This window comes from Aquarana catesbeiana, linkage group LG02 (assembly GCF_042186555.1).
Source record: "Aquarana catesbeiana isolate 2022-GZ linkage group LG02, ASM4218655v1, whole genome shotgun sequence".
NCBI lineage: Eukaryota > Metazoa > Chordata > Amphibia > Anura > Ranidae > Aquarana > Aquarana catesbeiana.
Genome location: NC_133325.1, coordinates 70610217 through 70633935, shown reverse-complemented (window position 1 = coordinate 70633935; position 23719 = coordinate 70610217). Strand labels below are relative to the sequence as shown.

The 23719-nt window shown below is 44.2% G+C and overlaps 1 protein-coding gene across 3 annotated transcripts in view; it reads left to right on the top strand.

Annotated features, from left to right (window-relative positions):
• The window catches only part of SESN3 (sestrin 3), a 180980-nt gene that overhangs the window by 5061 nt on the left and 152200 nt on the right, over positions 1 to 23719 (top strand). The gene's annotated exons all lie outside the window — the stretch shown is intronic.

The window sequence follows — 23719 nt, the reverse complement described above, 5'->3', positions numbered from 1 at the left end:
GACATGGAGGGACTGTGTCAGGGACTGGGGAACTCCAGATCCTAGGACATCCAGATTTCTGGGACTGAAGGTTCTACTAGGAAGGTCTTACTAGGTCCATCAAATTTTTAGCTATTATTGGCCTTGTAAGGATAGGATTTTTGACTTTTTGTGGGTATTTTAGGCATCTGAAAAGTTACGTCTTCTCTGGCAACAATTAAATTACATTCATGGGCAAAAGCAACAACAACAACATATATACTGATGATGTCTGTCTCTAAGATTGCCATGGCAGTTTTGGTGTTTCTGCCTTGTCCTTGTTTCACCCTTTCAGTAAATGAGTTGATTTCCCACTTCCTATAACCAGGTGACAACGTTGTTTGTTCTGCGGTAGAATCGCTGCAGCGTTGTCACCCTGTGCACATGTCATTTAAGTTTTGTAATTGCTCCAGCTAACACTTTCAAAGCCAAGGTTTTCTTAAGGAAAAACCATTTAATCTGTATGAATAAAACGTAAGCACTCCCAGCAGTGTAATGTGCTTTGTCTCAACATTTGTCACTTTTGCAGGACCGCTTGGTCTGCAAGTTAATTGTTAATGTGGAGAAAAATAGAAATAAAGGGGGTGTGTAATTTTTAAAAGGAATTTTATATTGTGAATACTGTCATTACAGGTATGAGCCCCATACAGCTACTAGATTATAGGTGACATTAGGCGGTCAGTCCTCCTAAACCAGGCTTTCTCTATCAAAGTTCCTCCAGAGGTTTCTAGTGGTTCCTTGAGCAACACGTAATGTCAAACTTTCAGAGAAGGGAAACTGACACACATCATTTTTTTAAAATTATCTATAAGGTAGAGCTGCACGATTCTGGCCAAAATGAGAATCACGATTTTTTTGCTTAGTATATAAAGATCACGATTCTCAAGGGGGGGGAAATCTTTCACGTTATACCAAAAAATTAACTTTACTGGTTATTTATTTTTTTTAATTCATTAAAGTGTAATTTTTTCCCAAAAAATTTTGAACGACTGCTGTGCAAATACAGTGGGGGTTATTTACTAAAGGAAAATCCACTTTGCACTGCAAGTGCACTTGAAAGTAAAGTAGCTGTAGATCTGAGGGGAACATGCAAGGAAAATAAAAAACAGCATTTTAGCTTGCACATGATCGGATGATAAAATCAGCAGAGCTTCCCCTCATTTCAGATCTACCCCTTAGATTTAGAGCGACTGCACTTCCAAGTGCACTTGCAGTGCAAAGCGGAATTGCCTTTCATAAATAACCCCCAGTGTGACATAAAATATTGCAACAACCACCATTTTATTCTCTAGGGTCTCTACTAAAAAATATATATAATGTTTGGGGGTTCTAAGTAATTTTCTAGCAAAAAAAAAATGATTTTAACTTGAAACCAACAAATGTCAGAAAAAGGTTTAGTGTTTAAACTTCCCGCATTTACACACCAAAGTGTATTCCTTTGATCTAAAGGACACATTGTTACAATGTTTATACTTAAGTTCCACTGCTAAAGAATGTTGTGATTGTTGACAGACTGCCCGTTTTTTTTTTTTCCTTTCTTTTGATGGCTGTCGGGTTTAGCAGAGAAGAGAGAATTCTCTGCATAGAAAGAATCGGGAAATACTTTGTCAAGATCGCAAGGGGGAAAAAAATCATGATAACGATTGTTAACGATTAAACGTGCAGCTCTACTATAAGGGGGGATTCTTCCCACTGACCACCGATGTAAGGAACATTCTTCCCACTTACCAATGTAAGGAGCATTCTTCTCACTGACAACCAATGTAGTTCTTACTACTGACCACCAATGTAAGGAATGTTCTTCCCACTAACCACCAATGTAAGGAGCATTCTTCCCACTGACCACCAGTGTAAGGAATGTCATGTCAACTCTTCAGATAAGTTCCCACTGACACCAATCATCTTTTAATTTATAAGGAAGGAATTCTTCCCACTGACCACCAGTTTAAGGAGCATTCTTCCCACTGACCACCAGTGTGAGGAACATTCTGCCCACTGACCACCAGTGTGAGGAACATTCTGCCCACTGACCACCAGTGTGAGGAACATTCTGCCCACTGACCACCAGTGTGAGGAACATTCTGCCCACTGACCACCAATGTGAGGGGCATTCTGCCCACTGACCACCAATGTGAGGGGCATTCTGACCACCAATGTGAGGGGCATTCTGACCACTGACCACCAATGTGAGGGGCATTCTGCCCACTGACCACCAATGTGAGGGGAATTCTGACCACCAATGTGAGGGGCATTCTGCCCACTGACCACCAATGTAAGGAATGTCATGTCAACCCTTCAGATAAGTTCCCACTGATACCAATCATCTTTTAAATTATAAGGGGGGTATTCTTCCCACTGACCACCAGTATAAGGCGCATTCTTCCCACTGACCAGCAATGTAAGGAGCATTCTTCCCACTGACGACCGGTGTAAGGAACGTTCTGACCACCAATGTGAGGGGCATTCTGCCCATTGACCACCAATGTGAGGGGCATTCTGCCCATTGACCACCAATGTGAGGGGCATTCTGCCCACTTATCTATGGTCCTGCTTGCTGGAAGATGGAGCTAGACAAGGCATCTGCAGTACAATATCATAGAAATCTATGGTGCTGCTTGCTAGGAGATGGAGGTAAAAAGCACCATGGGAGTCAGTGGGGTTCCACTGCGGAGACGCGGCCAGGATGGTGAGACTTACGGCGTGGGTTGTAAACAATCCCTGGGAGTTGCGGGCACAGGAACTTGGAACGTACACTTGCTTTTTGGCTATTAACTGTATTCACTCCAAATCCTAAAGTGAAAAACTTATTGAAAATGTGCCTCAACACATATAAAAAATGCACATTAATGCATCACACTGCAACTGCCTGACGATACAAAAAATACACCTCTACTCACATGTATAGATAAATGGGTCCTAAAGATTAGTGTTGTGTGGATTGATTTTTTTTAAGTGATTTGTTCAAGGTCATAAAAAGCTGACGGCGTGATTCGAACCAACGGGTCTGACTGCATCTTTATTTGAATGTACCTGTACCGTGACGCTCGGCGGTTACTGACAAGCCTCCTTCATGCATTGAAGACTTAGATTCGGCATGTTGTTATAAGACTGTATGCATTCATGTCACACTGTATGACTTGTGTATAAAGCAGTGCTCTGCACATAATCTAGCCCTCGGGCAGAAGTATACATTGAAATGTGCACTGTTATTTCTTGATTAGTGGTTTATTACCTTGAGGCTCGCTCTTGTTTCTCTCTTTTTTTCACACACTTACCATAGAGCTCAATAAATTACACGCCTTTCATGTTGCAGAGCGAGAGACGTCCGGACCTGCCTTGTTTGCGCATTTGACATGTTTTGCTGCCTGGGTCTTACTCATTCTCTGCTCACAAGCCCTATTAATTCATATTGGATTGTAATTGATATGCTGTTGTCAAAGCTTTAACTCTCTTGAGATCTTGGCGGGTTCTTATTTCTTGTTTACTGAAACTGCGATTCCTTTGTTGCACGTTATAAGGTACCAGGATCGAGTCATGCTCATTTCTACAATGCTGCATTTAGATGCTGATTTACTGTTCAGCTATCTTCTTTTTTTTTTTTTTTTTTACTTTTTATAAACTCTTTATTTTTAATCGAAACAATATCTCCATTCCTGATTATTGTTCAGCTCTTGATCGGCCATACAGAGTCAGATTTTAATCTGTCAGAATAGCAGAATTTACTACCAACTGTGCGAGTGTGAGAGGTTATGGAGTTATGTGTTGGAAATTCTAGAAGTAAAAGGTTGATGTCATCTTACAGAGATTAAAGGGTAACTAAAGGTGTTTTTTTTTTTTTTTTTTTTTTTTTGTTTTTAAACAAACATGTCATACTTACCTCCTCTGTGCAGTTGGTTTTGCACAGAGTGGCCCCGATCCTCCTCTTCCTGGGTTCCTAAGCGGCGCTCCTGGCTCCTCCTCTTCTCGAGTGCCCCGTAGAGAGCCGCTCTCCCTCAGGGCACTCCCATGTCCTGCTGCATCTATTGATACGGACAGCAGGACTCGGTCCCACTCCGCGTCATTGGATTTGATTGACAGCTGCGGGAGCCAATGGCTGCGCTGCTGTCAGTCTATCCAAATAGACTCAAGACACCGGCTGGAGCTGGTGTGCTCGTCCCCGGAAAGCCCGGGAGAGGTAAGTAAAAGAGGGGCTCTGGGGGGCTGCTGCATCACAGGTTTTTCACCTTAATGCATAGAATGCATTAAGGTGAAAACCCACAAGGGTTTACAACCCCTTTAACATACTATGAAGTAAAGTATAATACACAAGACTAACACTTGAAAGTGATGGATTGCCTTGGAGGGGTAAAAAGGTATTGGGGTATGGACGGAGATCCGGAGAGGAGGGGCTACATGGTAAGAAATTAGACCACTCTGAGAGTCCTGGAAGGGACATTGACTTTTGCTTTATAGTGGAAATGACAGAATGGGAAGGAGGCAGATAGGTGGTCTTTAGGGTTAGGTAGGGGCAGGGGTTAGAGGTATTAGGGAAGGGGGGTAAGGATTAAAGTGTTGCTAAACCCAGGACCCAGCATTCACTATATCTGGTCTCCCCCAGTACACAGAACATGGAAATGCAATTATTTTAGTAAATATAAACTGCTAAATTACCTTTCTCATCAGAAGTATATGGCAGTCTTGTGACTTCTATCAGTGTCTGGTTAAAGCTTGTAGGAGGAATTTTCATTTTCCTCTCATTGTCCAATGAGGTGGCAGGGCCCCCGATCCTCTGTTTGGACAGTGCTGATTGACCCTGTGCTGATCACATGCACCCTCACAAACAAAAACCAAAGAAAAATCTAGCAATACACACCAAACTGAGCATGTGCCCCCAAGGCTCTGTACTATCAGGAGATGGATTGAGGACAGTGGAAGAAGGGTAGGATCAGAGAAGACAGGATCAAACAGCCTGTTTACCCAATGTGCAGGAATAACCCCTTAGGTTCCACAGTGAGTATAACAAGCATGCTTTACGGCATAAGCAAACTGATTGTACTGTTGTGGGTTTAGTAACACTTTAAGGAATAAGAGGTATTGAGAGGGGGGAGGTGGAGGGGAAAAGAAAAAAAAAAAAAGAGGAAGGGGTTGCAAGAAGATAGGGAAGAGGGGGGTGTATGAGAATGCAAAGGTCATGTACCATTCAAATTTTTAGTAAGATATAAGAGGCAGTTGGATGTTTATAGGAAATCCAAGGCTGTCATACAGGAATCTTTTGTGTGTGTCCTTGGGCACTTGATTGCTGATTGATTATAATGCCACTTATGCAATTTTTAAAGTAGAACTATAAGCAAAACTTTTTTTATTTTGCATAGCATAAGGGAGGGTTAGAACCCCTGTAAAGATTTTTGTTTTCACTATCTGTGTCCCAGTGCAGAGATTTTCCTTCACTTCCTGTCCCATAGCTAAACAGGAAGTGAGAGGAAATCAGTTCTGGTCACCAGAACTAGTGTCCCCATTTTCAAGGTTTCCCCTCTATTACTTTTCTCAGGACAACCCAAAATTTGGGATTTTCTTTTAATTTCATTGATAATGGTAAACAGGATAGAGCGAGGAGGAATCACCTTAACAGGGGCACAGACCTAAACCTGACAGGTGTTCTAATCCCTCTCCACTCTATCCAAAACGAAAAAAAAGTTGCCTTTAATTATACTTTTAACTTCATCAAAGTTCAAAGGAAGGGGTCATCCAAACTCTAGTGATGGTTAGTCTGGTGGCCATAGATATTGATAATTAAACATCTCTGCTCAGAAGATACCTGGAATGGGTTTGTTGAGAATAGCTTCTCATGGATTCTTACATAGGTTAGCATTCCTGCCCTGCAGACCCCCCTTTTTGCTTACATGAGTTGCGGGGCCCACATGGCCCAGTCCAGAGCTCATTGGAGTAAATAATAAGAGCATGAGTTTGGCGTTTGGCTAGAGATGAGTTTGGAGGATGCCCAGGCTCATCTCTTGTGGCTTTGTTGTATCCTTGATGCCATAATTGCCTCTCAGGCTGGACTTCAACATGTCTGCCTTTTTTCGGGACCATTACATGGGGGATGCTGGTATTAGTAGTTTACACAACTGTTTATGGTCAGCTTACAGGAAGTGACAAGGACACTGCATTTCTTGCAAGATCAGCAGCTATTAATAGAGAACTCATAGGGCAGGATCCCTCAGGTTTGATGGTTGGAAAATACAGATTGACTGCTCAAAGGCAGCTAAGCGGTGCCTGAATCTCACACAGAGGCACAGCAAAGATGTTAAAGTGAAGATAATGGCTGTCCCAACTTGTGGGTTTCCTGTGGTACCAGTTTGTGGTCTTGAACTTTGGCCTCTTATCTGCACCTTGGGTATTCACCATTCTTCAACACAACAGTGGGCAGCGCTGCAACCCAATTAGTACAATCTTATGTAGTGTTCCATATATCAGTATGAATCGATCAGGAGAGCCGGCAACACAATAATCTGCAGTCTCTTCTCTTTTTTTTCAAGCAATACAGTACAGGGTTAAAAAAATCCAGGAAAAGTTGACTCCTTTCAGCCTCAATGGGCCTTACTCATAACTTATTAAAACTTGTTGTGAGTCTGAAACGCATCAAATTTTTACTGGATTTGTCAACCTTGTACTACATTGCTTGAATAAAGACAAGGGACTGCAGTTTATTGTGCTGCTGCCTTTTTTTTGGTTGGTCCGTACCTTGAGTATTCACCAAGGTGCTGGCCCCAGTACTACCCTGCTGTGCTCCCCTGGCATTCCCATTGTGGGATACGTAGACGACCTCCTGTTGAGGGAACAGGCAGTGTGGGCTCTGTTGGACAACTTGGCATTGACTTTCCAGACGCTACAGTGATTTAGCTTGGATCCTGAACCTTCAGAAGTTGTTGATGGAACAGAATCATCATTTGGAGTATTTGGGTCTAGACCTTGACATAGATCAGGCTGGAGTGTTCATTCCACAGGAGAAACTTTAGATGCTTCGGTCTCAGATTGCTGTTGAGTTCATTGGCAGGCTAGCTTGTTAAAAAAAAAAAAAAAAAAAAGAATAATACTTTTATATTAGCCTCCTTTTTATTAATCACGTTGGTGGAGCTGTCACAAAGGATACAGATGAATGTCTATTATTGAGAACTGGGTTTTAACCCTCATTACGCAGGATTGAGGCCACAGGGATAGAGATATATAGAAGTCATTACTAGGCATGTGGCCTTGGAGGACCAACTCCAACCCTGACTCAAAGGTTGCTGTTCTCTTTCTAATTGCGTGAAAGGAACATTTTTATGATGTATACAGTAGCTAAACTAAAAGAGGCTTTTCATGTTCACAGGATTATTTTACGAGGCGTTTGCGTGTGGTGTAGGTGTTTTTAATAATGAGGATATGTTGCGTTCTGTGTGATTTCATAATGCCTTTGCTATTAAAGTAGAACAAAGTTCTCACAAAAGAATACTGACTTTTGTAAAGCTCTGAAAAAAAAAAAAATAGAACTTGATTATTTTTTGTTAAAAAAAAGTCAGTTTTCCCCTTACTTTATTTATGGTTTTCTCTCTCTGCATTGTGCATATCCTGTAGATTCTTTGTACGAACTTCCTGTAGATAAATACATGCTTCAGCAGTGGGTTTTACTCTGGTGACTATGGCAGAATGCGTCAGCGCATTCATGGCCGCTTGTAGTCCAACTTAGGAGTGTGTAGGAAAAAGGTGACAACATTGTAGCCGAACGGAGTAAGTGTTGTCACCTTAGGAAAGGCTGTGTCTGGATACACCTTCATGGTGTGGTATTATAGATTTAGGCCTAACTAAAAAAAAGCCTGCATTTTAAACATTACACGAACATCCAAGAGCGAGGAGGGAGGGATTATTGCGGTGCCAAAAAAGCAAGTTATTACAATATACGTAAAAAAATTAAAAAATATATCTTTATTACAGTTCATTAAAAAAGAAAGAAATTAATAAAAAACATACAATTAGGGGGAGCATAATACAGTAATACATGGATCAAATTGTGAGGTGGTAATATGTATTATGCTCCCCCTAATTGTATGTTTTTAATGAATTTCTTTCTTTTTTAATGAACTGTAATAAAGATAATATTTTTTTACGTATATTGTACTAACTTGCTTTTTTGGCACCGCAATAATCCCTCCCTCCTCGCTCTTGATTGTACTCTATTATGTGGATGAGGTGCCTTATCTATTAAGGACATACCAACCACCTCCTTTCTCTTTTTTATTACAGGAACATGTGAAGCAACTTATTTGGTTTTAGTATTTGCGTTTAGATACCCTTTAAGCCGTGTACACACAACCGGAATTTTTGACCGGACGTGTCCGTCGGACAATCTGACCGTGTGTGGGCTTCATCGGACCCTCAGCGGACTTTTTCCTGTTGAAAATCAGACAGACTTTAGATTTGGAACATGTTTCAAATGTTTCCGACTAACTCGATTCCGGTCGAAAAATCCGCTCGTCTGTATGCTAGTTCGACGGACAAAAAAGGACGCAAGGGCAGCTATTGGCTACTGGTTATGAACTTCCTTATTCTAGTCCATTCGTACGTCATCACGTTCAAACCAACGGACTTTCGACCGTTCGTGTGTGGGCAAGTCCGGTCGTTCGAAAGTCCGTCGTAACGCCGTTGAAAGTCCGTCGGAAAGACCGTCGGACCTTTGATACTGAAAAGTCCGCTCGTGTGTACACGGCATTAGGCTCCATGCACACTGAAGCTCATAAACGGCCGTTTTTTTAAACAGCCTATAAACTTCCCTCTATGTTTATCCTATGTGTCCATGCACACATCAAAGTTTTTGGATGTTTATCAGCAGTGGAGTTTATGGACTGTTTCCTGAACGCCAAAAAATCGCGTTCAGGAGTAGTTTTTCTGACCACAAAAAACGCCAAACGCTCATAAACACTGATAAACTTCGATGAACACTCAAAAATGTGGCTCACCAGCGTTTTTTTAACATTTTTGATTCATTGAAAGAAAAAAAAAAAACCCGCTAAAAAACGATAACGTGGAAAAACGCTAATAAACGATATTGCAAAAATGTTAAAAAACTTTGAAAGACTCACTGCAAAGCTACTGGCGTTTATATATAACGTTATTTTAATGTCCAGTGTGCATGGAGCCTTAAAGACATAAGCATGAAATACAATTTAGAATGTTATTAAACCCAAACATTTCAGTAGCTGACCCCAGTACTGACATTGTGTGCTCCTTCTTCCTCTTCAAAAGCCTGCACCCTGTTATGTAAAAAAAAAAAAAAAAAAAAAATCTGCTTTTTGATTTGCAGTGCTACACAGTGTTTGCGCTTTACTGCGCTTTTTTACACTGTAAGTATATGGGTCAGCCGGTTCACTGAGTGGTAAAGGAAAACCTTTAACGGTTTTGGGGCGAGTTTAATTTTTTTATCTACGTTTTTGAAATTATTTTTTTTAGAACCTTTTTTTTTTGCTATATATAATCTTGGTTATACAATTAAATCTGTAATACAAGTCACTTCTCTGCCTTATTCACTTGCGTATGTGAATTTCATATTAACAACTGGCTTTTTTTCAACAAAGAAGCTAAGCAAATAGAGCTAAATGTGAAAGGCAGACTCAGGCTCCATTTGCTCCCTGGATAGTAGACTTGATAATATTCATATGCTATATTTAATATTTACCTGACTAATGTTTATTTTTTTTTTTAGTCCTTACCATCATAAAGAAAGAAAAGCTATACAAAACCACTGTACATTATCTTTAATGCAGACATGGCAATTGCACTAAACTAAACCAGTGGTCTCCAAACTGCGGCCCTTTGCTTGCTTTTATCTGGCACCCGGGGCACTATTTTATCCACTGATGCCAACTATTATTTATTAATTACAGGTGCTTGTATAATGCCAAAGATTTACGCAGCCCTTTTTCATATATATTGTATATTCACATTAGTCCCTGCCCTCAAGGTCCATAACTCACATTCATAAATACCTAACTGGGGCAGAAGTGCTCCCACTGACCCCAACAATGGGGCACAATTCCTCCCACTGACACCAATGATGTGGCACAATTCTTCCCATTGACACCAACAATAAGACCCAATGACGCCAACGATGAGGCCCAATTCCTCCCAATGACGCCGGCGATGAGGCCCAATTCCTCCCAATGACGCCGGCGATGAGGCCCAATTCCTCCCAATGACGCCGGCGATGAGGCCCAATTCCTCCCAATGACGCCGGCGATGAGGCCCAATTCCTCCCAATAAGGCCGACGATGAGGCCCAATTCCTGCCAATGACGCCGACGGTGGGGTGCCCAATTCCTGCCAATGACGCCGACGGTGGGGTGCCCAATTCCTGCCAATGACGCCGACGGTGGGGTGCCCAATTCCTGCCAATGACGCCGACGGTGGGGTGCCCAATTCCTGCCAATGACGCCGACGGTGGGGTGCCCAATTCCTGCCAATGACGCCGACGGTGGGGTGCCCAATTCCTGCCAATGACGCCGACGGTGGGGTGCCCAATTCCTGCCAATGACGCCGACGGTGGGGTGCCCAATTCCTGCCAATGACGCCGACGGTGGGGTGCCCAATTCCTGCCAATGACGCCGACGGTGGGGTGCCCAATTCCTGCCAATGACGCCGACGGTGGGGTGCCCAATTCCTGCCAATGACGCCGACGGTGGGGTGCCCAATTCCTGCCAATGACGCCGACGGTGGGGTGCCCAATTCCTGCCAATGACGCCGACGGTGGGGTGCCCAATTCCTGCCAATGACGCCGACGGTGGGGTGCCCAATTCCTGCCAATGACGCCGACGGTGGGGTGCCCAATTCCTGCCAATGACGGTGGGGTGCCCAATTCCTGCCAATGACGGTGGGGTGCCCAATTCCTGCCAATGACGGTGGGGTGCCCAATTCCTGCCAATGACGCCGACGGTGGGGTGCCCAATTCCTGGCAATGACGCCGACGGTGGGGTGCCCAATTCCTGCCAATGACGCCGACGGTGGGGTGCCCAATTCCTGCCAATGACGCAGACGGTGGGGTGCCCAATTCCTGCCAATGACGCAGACGGTGGGGTGCCCAATTCCTGCCAATGACGCCGACGGTGGGGTGCCCAATTCCTGCCAATGACGCCGACGGTGGGGTGCCCAATTCCTGCCAATGACGCCGACGGTGGGGTGCCCAATTCCTGCCAATGACGCCGACGGTGGGGTGCCCAATTCCTGCCAATGACGCCGACGGTGGGGTGCCCAACTCCTGCCAATGACGCCGACGGTGGGGTGCCCAACTCCTGCCAATGACGCCGACGGTGGGGTGCCCAACTCCTGCCAATGACGCCGACGGTGGGGTGCCCAATTCCTGCCAATGACGCCGACGGTGGGGTGCCCAATTCCTGCCAATGACGCCGACGATGGGGGGCCCAATTCCTCCCAATGACGCCGACTATGGGGGGCCCAATGCCTCCCAATGACGCCGACGATGGGGGGGCCTAATGACGCCGACGATGGGGGGCCCAATTCCTCCCAATGACGCCGACGATGGAGGGCCCAATTCCTCCCAATGACGCCGACGATGGGGGGCCCCAATTCCTCCCAATGACGCCGACGATGGGGGGCCCAATTCCTCCCAATGACGCCGACTATGGGGGGCCCAATTCCTCCCAATGACGCCGACGATGGGGGGGCCTAATGACGCCGACGATGGGGGGCCCAATTCCTCCCAATGATGCTGACGATGGGGGGCCCAATTCCTCCCAATGACGCCGACGATGGGGGGCCCAATTCCTCCCAATGACGCCGACGATGGGGGGCCCAATTCCTCCCAATGACGCCGACGATGGGGGGGCCCAATTCCTCCCAATGACGCCGACGATGGGGGGGCCCAATTCCTCCCAATGACGCCGACGATGAGGGGCCCAATTCCTCCCAATGACGCCGACGATGGGGGGCCCAATTCCTCCCAATGACGCCGACGATGGGGGGCCCAATTCCTCCCAGTGTTTGGAGATTCCTGCACTACATCAATATAACCACCCTCTAGCTGCTAACCTACAATTCTGTAAAGTTATAGCGTCTAATCACTAAAATCTTATATACTGTAGTGCAGCCAGGGTTCCTCCAGAGGCTGCTAGGGATTCCTTGATTTGTGGCTGATTGACTTCCCATTGCGTGGTACCAGAATAGTTCTGCAGCTTTCATTAACCCTAGGTTCACAGCTATGTGCTTCAGCGGGGAGCGTTTGCGCGGGCACGGCAGGTCACTCATTTTAGTGGGCTGCCGCGCCTGCATTTCCCGCAGAAAAAGGTGCATGCACCTTTTTCAAAGTGTCCTGCAGGGAAATCACATGGTCATTTTGACCTGCGGTTCTTGCACCCAGACTGCAATTTTACCTGCGTGGGGGTGCCATTCAGAATGCAGAGCAGTGCGTTTTCACTGCGGGTTGTTGCGGGTAAGGGAATCGCTATGATTCCTGCACCCACAGCCACATGCATAGGTGTGAACCAAGCCTTAAATATTATCTTGGGATGCTGCCAAAATAAAAAATCCTTGTTTAGGCACTTCCTGTTATAGGGTGACACCGCTCTGTCTCCTAATGGTGCTCCATTGTTGCCACCCTAACCCACGGGCTTATGATACTAATGATCATTTCAGTGCACACATTCAGACATGGTCCACCGTTGTCACCATCAGAAAGCCCACCCTGAGTAATGCCATTCATCCATCACTGAAGTGCATGTAGACAGGAAGTGACAGCAAAGAATCTGCAGGAGATTCAGCTACACTGAGATACCACAAAGGATGAAAAAAGGGGAAAACTATTTTATTAATTCTAAAAAGCCAATTGTTTATGATATGCAGTGTTTAACACAATATCATTTAGTTGGGGTTGACATCTACTTTCATACAATAGCAAAAATAAAGGAGAGACATGCATGAACGTCACATAAGAAAATAAATAAAAAAATAATGCTTAATAATTTCAATTGTGTACTCAAAAAATACATTCTAGTTTCCCTACTGAGGCAGCAGGCAATGGACAGTAACCCATAGCGACCAGCTCATCTGTGACCGTCACAATAAGCAAAAATAATGGAGCTGGTTGCTGTTGAATATTTCTTCTAGAATATTTCTGTTGCCCTTCTTAATTGCTGATTGAATATGCTTGACAGAGTCTGTTATTAAAATTAAAATTCCTACCTGGGCAGGTTAGTATGAGCTAGTTGATACGTGCTTAGACACATCCCTATTATGTTAATCATTTGTTTTCCTTTCTGGACGGAGAAAAATTGTATGCCAAGAAGAAAAGAATTAAAATTCAACCATGGGTATGGAAGGTAAATGATAATGTAACCTGCATCTGCATTCTGTTTACGAGCCTTGTTGGAAACAATGAAGGTTCACTGAGGGCCCGTTCAACACCATGTTTTAGCTGTTATATGCACGTTAGGTGCGCTGGTGCAATGTGGTGCCATTTATTCTGAATAGCCGTCCAAATTGCATTGCAATAGTCATGTGTTGCTAATAGGCGGTGCTCTGTCAAGAAATAGTTATGTATAGTTACAAAGTCGATAAGATTAAAAGAACACATAAGTCCATGTAGTTCAGCCTTTCTCAGCTGGGGTTCTGTGAAACCCTAGGGCTCCTGCTGGGGTTGCTAGGGGTTCCTTGAGCTGTGGCTGATTAACCTCCCATTTGCTGATGCCTGCACAGTTCCAAAGCCAACACCACTTGGCAGAGCCAGCTGCCTGACAGTGACACTAAAGATTTTGTAGACGCCTGTATCTAACCACCATGGTTAGGAGTGACCCACTGGCCACCAATCTAATTCCCAATAAATTAGTTTTAGCAGGGGTTCCCTAAAACCTAAAAATTATTTCAAGGGTTCCTCTGGGGCTGATTCAGTTCAACGCTTGTGTATCCTTCCTGGCCCCATATTGGCAATCAGGTAAAACCCTAGGTCAGTAGCTATCACTTTAGTAATTCCCATAGCCATCTATATTATGCTGACTGAGGATGACGAAACATGCACTCTTTTTCGGAAGAACAACACAAAGTGCGTTAGTTGGCAAGCGCATAGGGGTGACTTTTCAAAAGTTTCAGCGCCCCGGTCCAAGCAAGAGTATAATATGGTGTGGTTCCCCGCTGGTGCTCAAGAAAGAGAGGGTTCTGGAGTCCAGTTTCACACATGCAGAGTTTCAGTAAAAAAAAAATGTATGAGACGCTGCTCAACCAACCCGATCCATGTTAGGTGTGAATGACTTCTTCAGGCAGACCTGCGAGACTCCCACTGATGCGTTTTGCCCCACCCATTTGGGCTTAGTCATAGAGCTCTATGACTATAACATGGATCGAGTTGGTTGAGCGTCTTACTGGCACTCTGTAAGTGCATAGGGGTGCCATTCAGTTTTAGCGCAGTGTTATATGTTACTGCAAATGCATGGTATTACTAAGTCATTTATTTAATTTTTTTTCTACTGTAGACAGCAGCAGTTGCTGAGCTCTGCTTTTAAGAAAGCCAGTTGCCCGGCTGTCTAATTTTTCAGTCTTCGCTGGCTTGGAAAATTTATCACAAGGTAGACCACCTCAACTCCCACGTGCTCGATTCGGCTTGGCACTGGCATGCAAAATGTGATAACATGCAAGCACAGTGAGAACATGCAAACTCCTTGTCTTGACCAAGATTCCAACCAAGTATCTCCATTCCTGTATTGACTTCAGTGGGTGCCTTTGGTAAGCGTAATGCCTGCCAAACGAAACATGGCTAGTTAAAGTAAGCGTACTGTGAACATCATGACAATGTGAAGGTCACAGATGTGCCGACAGCATCTGTCTCAAGGAGCAGAATGTGGCCAGGTCGGTCCATATCTAAGTGGGGAGGCTTCCAGGTAGAATAGCATGTTCCCTACTCCTCTGGAACCTATCCTTGATGGTAAGCACTGTCCCTGACAGACAGGTGACTTGTCTCTACTCTAGCCACATGTGAAATGTGCGCCAAGCCTGGGAGCAGGGATCTTAGACTGCCAGACTGCTTCACCTAAGATGGCCACCAGAGTCACATGGGACGCCAGTATCGGCACATGTGCACTGTGCTCTCAATAGATGGCGTGCCATCCATTGAGAGTGCCGTGCCGCAGCTGTGACTTCCACGCTCATGTGTGGCAGTGACATCATCTTAACTCAGCCAGTCAAACAGCTGAAGCCCGTGAACCTGGAAGGAAGACCAGGTGAAGATGGAATCCCTGCTGGAGGGCTTTGTTCTAAGGCTGGGTTCACATCTAAGCCAGATGCGGCTCGCAGCAGGGGTCAGGTGCGTCCCTGTTCTCTGTTTCAGGGATGAATCGGGCCCTGAATTTGGCCCTGAAGCTGAGCCAAAGACGCACAGGACACTTGTGCAAGCCACTCCGTAGCTGCCACAGAGATATTTGAATCAACTCTATAGAGAGGCGGTCACAATCTCCTGTCATGTGAATTCATGGGAAATTCACACTAGTGTGAACCCAGCCTAAGGCAAGTCTTTCATAATGTGCTAGAATGCAATGCATACTAGCTTATTATGCTATTATCCTACAGGGGACCATTTAAAAAAAAGCAACTTACTACTGCTTTAAGGTACACACACACACACACACACACACACACACACACACACACACACACACACACACACACACACACACACACACACACACACACACACACACACACACACACACACACACACACATATTTGTGTGTGTATACACACACCTTACTTGAGTTGTTTTTTCTTTAAAGGTTGGGAATCCGCCAGTATATTATATTTGCATGTTCACGTACATTGTCCTCCTACATGTTTATGGATCTTCTCAGAGGCAGGAGGTGGATTTCAGAAGGAAGAGGAGCCCTCTAAACTAGAAAGGCAGATCTTTAAAAAGCGGGCTAAGAAGGCAATTATTACAGCCCCGAAGAACGCATCAAATTGAATACGGATCGTTTATCATTTTAAAAGCTGTGCGAAGAACCCCCTTATGTGTATATGGACAGACTGTTGATCAGGATGTCCCTTCCCAACGCATTCTATAATAAATTTGATGAACTGTTCATTCCAATGTTCTTTCTCTTGGGGAGACTCTGCTGTTGAGTTCTGCGATACGGAGACTGACGCGCGCCGTGTATAGCTATACACTTGGGGTGAGGGGCTTGTCGTGTGTTGGATGAATGCGCAAACTCTCAAGTGGTCCTTTGGTGGATATTAATAAAGTATCAGGTTTCAGGCTTGACAAACACTTGTGGGGAGGGAGTCTTGGAGCCTTAACAATGCCGCTACACTCCTTCCTATACCAGTATATTCCTCCAGACTAGCTACACTTATGTCTTTTATCAAAATGTATTAAAGCTGAAGATCAGGCACAAATTTTTTTTAAGGAACTTTTTTTTTTTTTTTTTTTCTTAAGAGAGAAAAAAAAAAGGAATTTCTTCTTGATTGCATGCAAAGGCACAGAGAAACCAAGACTTTTGCAGGCCATACATGATGCGATTTTTCTTTTCTGCCGGGAGAGCACAGTGTTTATTGCTAGCAGCTTTAGCCACTGGCAACAATCGCATGTAAAATTCAGACATGCTGGTTGTACCTAGTGGTGCACCAAAATGAAAATCTTGGTCCCAAAACTGAAATATACATTTAAAAAAAATATATAACGTATCTCACAAAAGTGAGTACACCCCTCACATTTTTGTAAATATTTTATTATATGTTTTCATGTGACAACGCTGAAGAAATGACACTTTGCTACAATGTAAAGTAGTGAGTGTACAGCTTGTATAACAGTGTAAATTTGCTGTCCCCTCAAAATAACTCAACTCACAGCCAATTTGGTGTTATCGCTCTCGCTCTCTCATACTGGTCACTGGAAGTTCAACATGGCACCTCATGGCAAAGAATCTGAGGATCTGAAAAAAAGAATTGTTGCTCTACATAGAGATGGCCTAGGCTATAAGAAGATTGCCAAGACCCTGAAACTGAGCTGCAGATGGCCAAGACCATACAGAGATTTAACAGGACAGGTTCCACTCAGAACAGGCCTCAACGTGGTCGACCAAAGAAGTTGAGTGCACGTGCTCAGCGTCATATCCAGAGGTTGTCTTTGGGAAATAGACGTATGAGTGCTGCCAGCATTGCTGCAGAGGTTGAAGGGGGGGGGGGTCAACCTGTCAGTACTCAGACCATATGCCGCACACTGCATCAAATTGGTCTGCATGGCAGTCGTCCCAGAAGGAAACCTCTTCTAAAGATGATGCACAAGAAAGCTCACAAACAGTTTGCTGAAGACAAGCAGACTAAGGACATGGATTACTGGAACCATGTCCTGTGGTCTGATGAGACCAAGATAAACTTATTTGGTTCAGATGGTGTCAAGCGTGTGTGGCGGCAACCAGGTGAGGAGTACAAAGGCAAGTATGTTTTGCCTACAGTCAAGCATGGTGGTGGGAGTGTCATGGTCTGGGGCTGCATGAGTGCTGCCGGCACTGGGGAGCTACAGTTCATTGAGGGAACCATGAATGCCAACATGTACTGTGACATACTGAAGCAGAGCATGATCCCCTCAATTAGAAGACTGGGCCGTGGGGCAGTATTCCAACATAACGACCCCAAACCCACCTCCCAAGATGAGTGGTGCCTTGCATCATGGGAACTACAACATGCTCAGCAGGAAGTTTGGCACACTAAAGTTTATTCTCCCCTATATTTGCCTTTCCTTCTTTCTCCTTTCCCCCCCGTCGACATACTAATGAATTTTTAAATTAAAAGACCAGTTTTTTACCTACAATGAAAAAAAGAGGATTGTACTTACCAGCTCTGTGCAAGGATGTTGCACCAAACGAACCCTTATTTCCTCCTCTGGGTCCCCCATCGGCACTCTCGACTCCTCCTTCCCTGCTCCCTCAGAAACCTGTGTGCTATGGGGGCACATATGTGTGCTCGCTCATGAGCTGGGCTGTGTACCTCCATAGACATGCACGGCTCAGCCCTGCCTCCCCCCCCCTCCCCACGCTCTCTGCTCACAGGAATTGACTGACCATGGCAGAACCCCTGTAAAAAGAAGGAGAAAGACTAGCGCTGCTGCAGACAGGCACAGTGTCTCACTTGATCTAGCGCTGTGCCCAAGTATTTAGGGAGGGGAGGATATCAGCTAGTGGAAGATTTTTTTTTTAAATTTTTACTGGTGATATAATGGGCTGGTTCCTGGGAAGAGTTATTTATTAGGCTAGCTCCTGGGAGGAGTTGTGTAAAAGGATGGCTCCTCGGGGGAGTTATGTAATGGGCTGGCTCCTGGGAGGAGGTATAGTAATGGTCTGGCTCCTAGGAGGAGTTATGTGTCTTGGACTTTGATGGACTTGTGTCTTTTTTCGACCTCGCCTATTATGTAACTATGTGGTGGGCTGACTCCTGGGAGGAGTTATGTGATGGGCTGACTCCTGGGAGGAGTTATGTGATGGGCTGACTCCTGGGAGGAGTTATGTGATGGGCTGACTCCTGGGAGGAGTTATGTGATGGGCTGACTCCTGGGAGGAGTTATGTGATGGGCTGACTCCTGGGAGGAGTTATGTGATGGGCTGACTCCTGGGAGGAGTTATGTGATGGGCTGACTCCTGGGAGGAGTTATGTGATGGGCTGACTCCTGGGAGGAGTTATGTGATGGGCTGACTCCTGGGAGGAGTTATGTGATGGGCTGACTCCTGGGAGGAGTTATGTGATGGGCTGACTCCTGGGAGGAGTTATGCGATGGGCTGACTCCTGGGTGGAGTTATGCGATGGGTTTACACCTGGGAGGAGTTATGTGTTGGGCTGACTCCTGGGAGGAGTTATGTAATAGGCATGCTCCTGGGAGGAGTTATGTGATGGGCTGACGCCTGGGAGGAGTTATGTGATGGGCTGACGCCTGGGAGGAGTTATGTGATGGGCTGACTCCTGGGAGGAGTTACGTGATGGGCTGACTCCTGGGAGGAGTTATGTGATGGGCATGCTCCTAGGAGGAGTTATGTAATGGGCATGCTCCTAGGAGGAATTACGTGATGGGTTGACTCCTGGGAGGAGGTATGTAATGGTCTGGCTCCTGGGAAGAGGTATGTAAATAATAACATGCCTTGATTTGTGGGGAGTGGGAGTTCCTTGGAAGACCGTATTTGTATGCATACCACCCTAGGTAACATCGGCATGAAATGCTGAGTCTCCATGATTGACAGAACTGAAGTCCAATGAATGAAGTCAGGCTGTGGAGGAAAGAGCTAGGTGATGATTAATGTCTTCCAAGCCAGGAAATAAAGCAGGCTTTTTCTGCAGAGTGTGCAGTGAAATCCAAAGTAAGCAATACAGTAAAGCAAGCAATGACTATACAGCTGTGCAAGACTAAAGGTAAAGCTGGGATTCAGTTTTACCTTCTTCCACTTGTGTCTGACTCTTAGATATATAATATAATGACACGATTCAACAAATAGACTAAGGGGTTCTCTGTATTAAGAATGAGAGGAGTCTTTTTAGGACCCAGCGAGCAGCATTGTCTGGAGCCTGGTTGGATAGTCCTTTGAATTGCTGCGGTATTTTCTGTCCCGGTGATTGTAGACAGATCTTTACAGTCCTGTGTTAAACATTAGCCTCTCAAAGTCCACACTGAAGAGTCCAAGTATGAAGCCAAGGCCATGGCTCACGTTGTAGGACTCGGGTCTCTTGCGCAACTCCTAATGCACTGTGCGGTTGTGGTACTGAAGGTTGCTGGGAGGACCTAGATGCGGTCTTTTATTGTTAAACCTACACTGCAATCAATCATGACTAGTTTTAGGTCAACAGACTGATACTCAAACATTATCATAGAGCCACGTTGACAGTCTTGCATCCGTCCCGGAAGCCCCTACAAAAAAAGAGAAGAGCGGGAATTTTCAAATTCAGGGTCTGCTGTATGGGCAATGACAGCTCATCACCCACAGAGGTAAGTACAGTGGGAACTGGAGGGAGTTGGGGATGCATCATCCCGTCCTGCCTTGTTGCTAGGACGTTGCTAAGACACACCCAGCTGTAAGGCTGCATTCACTCCTGAGCGTTGCGTCTTGAGCGTTTTTTTTTTTTTTTTTCAAGTGTTTTTTTAAGTACGTTTTTTTGAACGTTTGTGTACAGCATTTTTAAAGCGCTTTTGAGCTTTGGCATTTTTTAATTAGCCAACACAGAAAAATATCATCTGTTTCATCATTTATTGCTATGTTTGTAAGCTTTTTCATCCTCTTATTTATTATTTAATAATTTTTTTAAACTTTTTTTTGTAAGGGGTTAAGGTTTAAAGGTCAGGGGTTTATTTATGTATTTAGGATTAAGGGTTGGGTTTTTTGTTTACTTTCTATTTATTATTTTTTATTATTTATTTATTTTCACTTAATTATTGCATTTGAGCAGAAAACCTTTCAAAAATGTGCAACAAAACCCCACAAAATGCTCAAAACGCTCGAATTAAGCGTTTCCATTAGCGGTACACCGAAATTTAAATTTTGGTACCAGAAATTCGGGATGCACTTTGCCAAAAACCGAAATCAGCAGTTTTTAATATTATATATATATATGTATATGTGTGTGTGTGTGTGTGTGTGTGTGTGTATATATATATATATATATGTATATGTACTATATTTGACTTTTTAATTTATATCATGCATTTAAATAAGTTTATTGTCGGCTATTATTGGTACCTTTAGCGCCAAAAAAGTTCATGAAAAATGTATCCCTTTAAATTCTATGTATGTCTTCACGATGGTCCGTTGCGCCTCTGTTGTGGTGTTAAAAATTCCGCTTGCTGAATTTTTGGTCAGTTAAAAAAAAAAAACTGCACTAAAAGCGCACCTCCCTATTGAAATGCATTGAAAATGAAGCAAGAACGCATCAACGCACCCATGTTATGTTTTTGATGCGGTTTTTGAGTCACATGACCTATGAAAAACACACCCACAAATAAGCACAGTAAAATCGTGTTTGCTTTTGGCGCCATTATCGGCACCTTATTCTCTTATTGGCAAAATGCATTTTCGGGCGATATGTTTCGGTCCATCTCTAGTTTCCATGCATTTCTATGGAACAAAAACGCTTCAAAAGCACACCAATCTGCCCGATTCGAGCTACAAAAAAAGCTCCAGAACTTTTTTGAGTTTCAGTCGTTTGGCTTCAGATGACTTGTAGTGGAGATGTGAACCTTCTCCATAGAGTATAATTGTTTGTTTTTTTTTTTTTTTCTCCAACTTTTTGGAGCTTCAAGCTGAGGTGAATGGGGCCTTTACTGTTCACCCCCACCATCCTAGGAGTGAGCTTCCAAAAGCTGAGCTACTTCGCCAAGAGGGAGAGCGCATGTGAGGGGGTTTGAACAACAGAGAGGGCTCACTCCTGTGATGGTGAACAGTTAACAGTTGGGTGTGTCTTATGCCGTGTACACACGGGCGGACTTTTTGGCATCAAAGGTCCGACGGTCTTTCCGACAGACTTCCGACGGACTTTCGAACAAACGGATCTGCTTACACACGATCACACCAAAGTCCGATGGATTTGTACGTGATGACATACGATTGGACTAAAATAAGGAAGTTGATAGCCAGTAGCCAATAGCTGCCCTAGCTTCGGTTTTCGTCCTTCGGACTAGCATACAGACGAGCGGATTTTTCGACCGGACTCGAATCCGTCGGAAAGATTTGAAACATGTTTCAAATCTAAAGTCCGTCAGATTTTCGCCCGAAAAAGTCCGCTGCAGGTCCGATGAAGCCCACACACGGATTCGTCCCGTCGGACCAGTCCAGTCGGGAAGTCCGCCCGTGTGTACATGGCATTAGCAACGTCCTAGCAACACGGCAGGGTGGGATGATATGATCTCTGGGAGGTTTTCAGACAGACTTCATGAGGTAAGTAAATGGCCTACACCTAAAGCTAGGACATTATTCAACTTTAGTCAGACCTGCACAGTTTGTTTTTATCTGCATAGGTAAAGGTGAACTAACCCTTTATGCCTCAGACCATCGGCATTCATGAGGCCTTAACTTCATCTTGGTCTCATGTGGTGGAGCAGACATTTTTGTATGATGAAGAGGATGACCAGGCTTGTCAGGGAGGTCAAGTGACAGGTGGGGTGAGGGGAATGCAGTGCAGCTCTGGTGCCCTGAGTAGACTTTTCCAAGAGTTTACATAGCGGCCTTTGAAAAGGTTAATTCAGCATTGGCCTCCACATTCCAGTGCTGCTCATAATCTTATTGGAAACGTAAAAGATTATCCCTTTGGTGCTTGGAGGACCAGCTGTGTCATGTATTTATTGCAGCTTCTTATAACAAACAGTTTCTGCCTGGCAAAGCCATTTCATAGTTTGCTGTACCTTTAAGTCATTCTTGGCAAGCAGTCGGCATTATATAATGTGTTTGCTCTGCTTTGCCTTTTGTTCCCTATTTTAAAAATGCAGCATTTTGCAGTTTTGATCCTGCTGGTTTCTATCAGGCCTCATGGACACGGGCACTTTTGGTTATTTCAGCGCCCAAGGGGCACAGGTGAATAAAGCCTCATGCTAGAGCTGCACCATTCTGGGAAAAATGAGAATCACAATTTTTTTGCTTAGAATAAAGATCACGATTCTCGCGGCGTAACATTTTTCACATTGTACAAAAAAACTGGGCTAACTTTACTCTTTAGTTTTTTTTTTTTTTTTAATTCATTAAGGCTGGGTTCACACCTCCGGTGGATGCGGCTTGCAGCAGGGGTCCGGTGCGTCCCTGTTCTCCATTTCAGGGACGAATCAGGACAGACATTTTTGCCTGATATCGGCCCTGAAACTAAGCCAAAAACACACAGGACCCCTGTGCAAGCCGCTCTGCAACCACAACGCAGATATGTGAACCGTCTCCATAGAGAGCTAGTCACAATCTCCTGTCATGCGAACTGAATGGCGGGAAAACCGCATCCAATTCGCTTAGGTGTGGACCCAGCCTAAAGTGTAATTTTTTATTATTATTTGCAAAAAATTGCATTTGAAAGACCGCTGTGCAAATACAGTGTGATATAAAATATTGCAACAACTACCATTTTATTCTCTAGGGTCTCTGCTATATATATATATATATATATATATATATATATATATATATATATATATATATATATATATATATACATATATACATATATATATATATATATATATATATATATATATATCTACATCACTAACCTTGTCTCCAAATAAACGCAACGCTTTACATATACATTGTACATTCACATCAGTCCCTGCCCTCAAGGAGCTTACAATCTAAGGTCCCTAGCTCACATTCATACATATGCTAGGGACAATTTAGACAGGATCCAATTAACCTACCAGCATGTCTTTGGAGTGTGGGAGGAAACCGGAGTACCCGGAGGAAACCCACGCAGTCACAGGGAGAACATGCAAACTCCAGGCAGGTAGTCGTGGTTGGGATTCAAACCAGCGACCCTTACTGCTAGGCGAAAGTGCTATCCACTACACCACTGTGCTGTCCATACATATATATATATATATATATATATATATATATATATATATATATATGTGTGTGTGTTTGGAGGTTATAAGTAATTTTCTGGCAAAAAATACAGATTTTAACCAACAAGTGTCAGAAAAAGGTTTAGTCTTTAACATTTACAGACCGAAGTTCATTCCTTTGAACTAAAG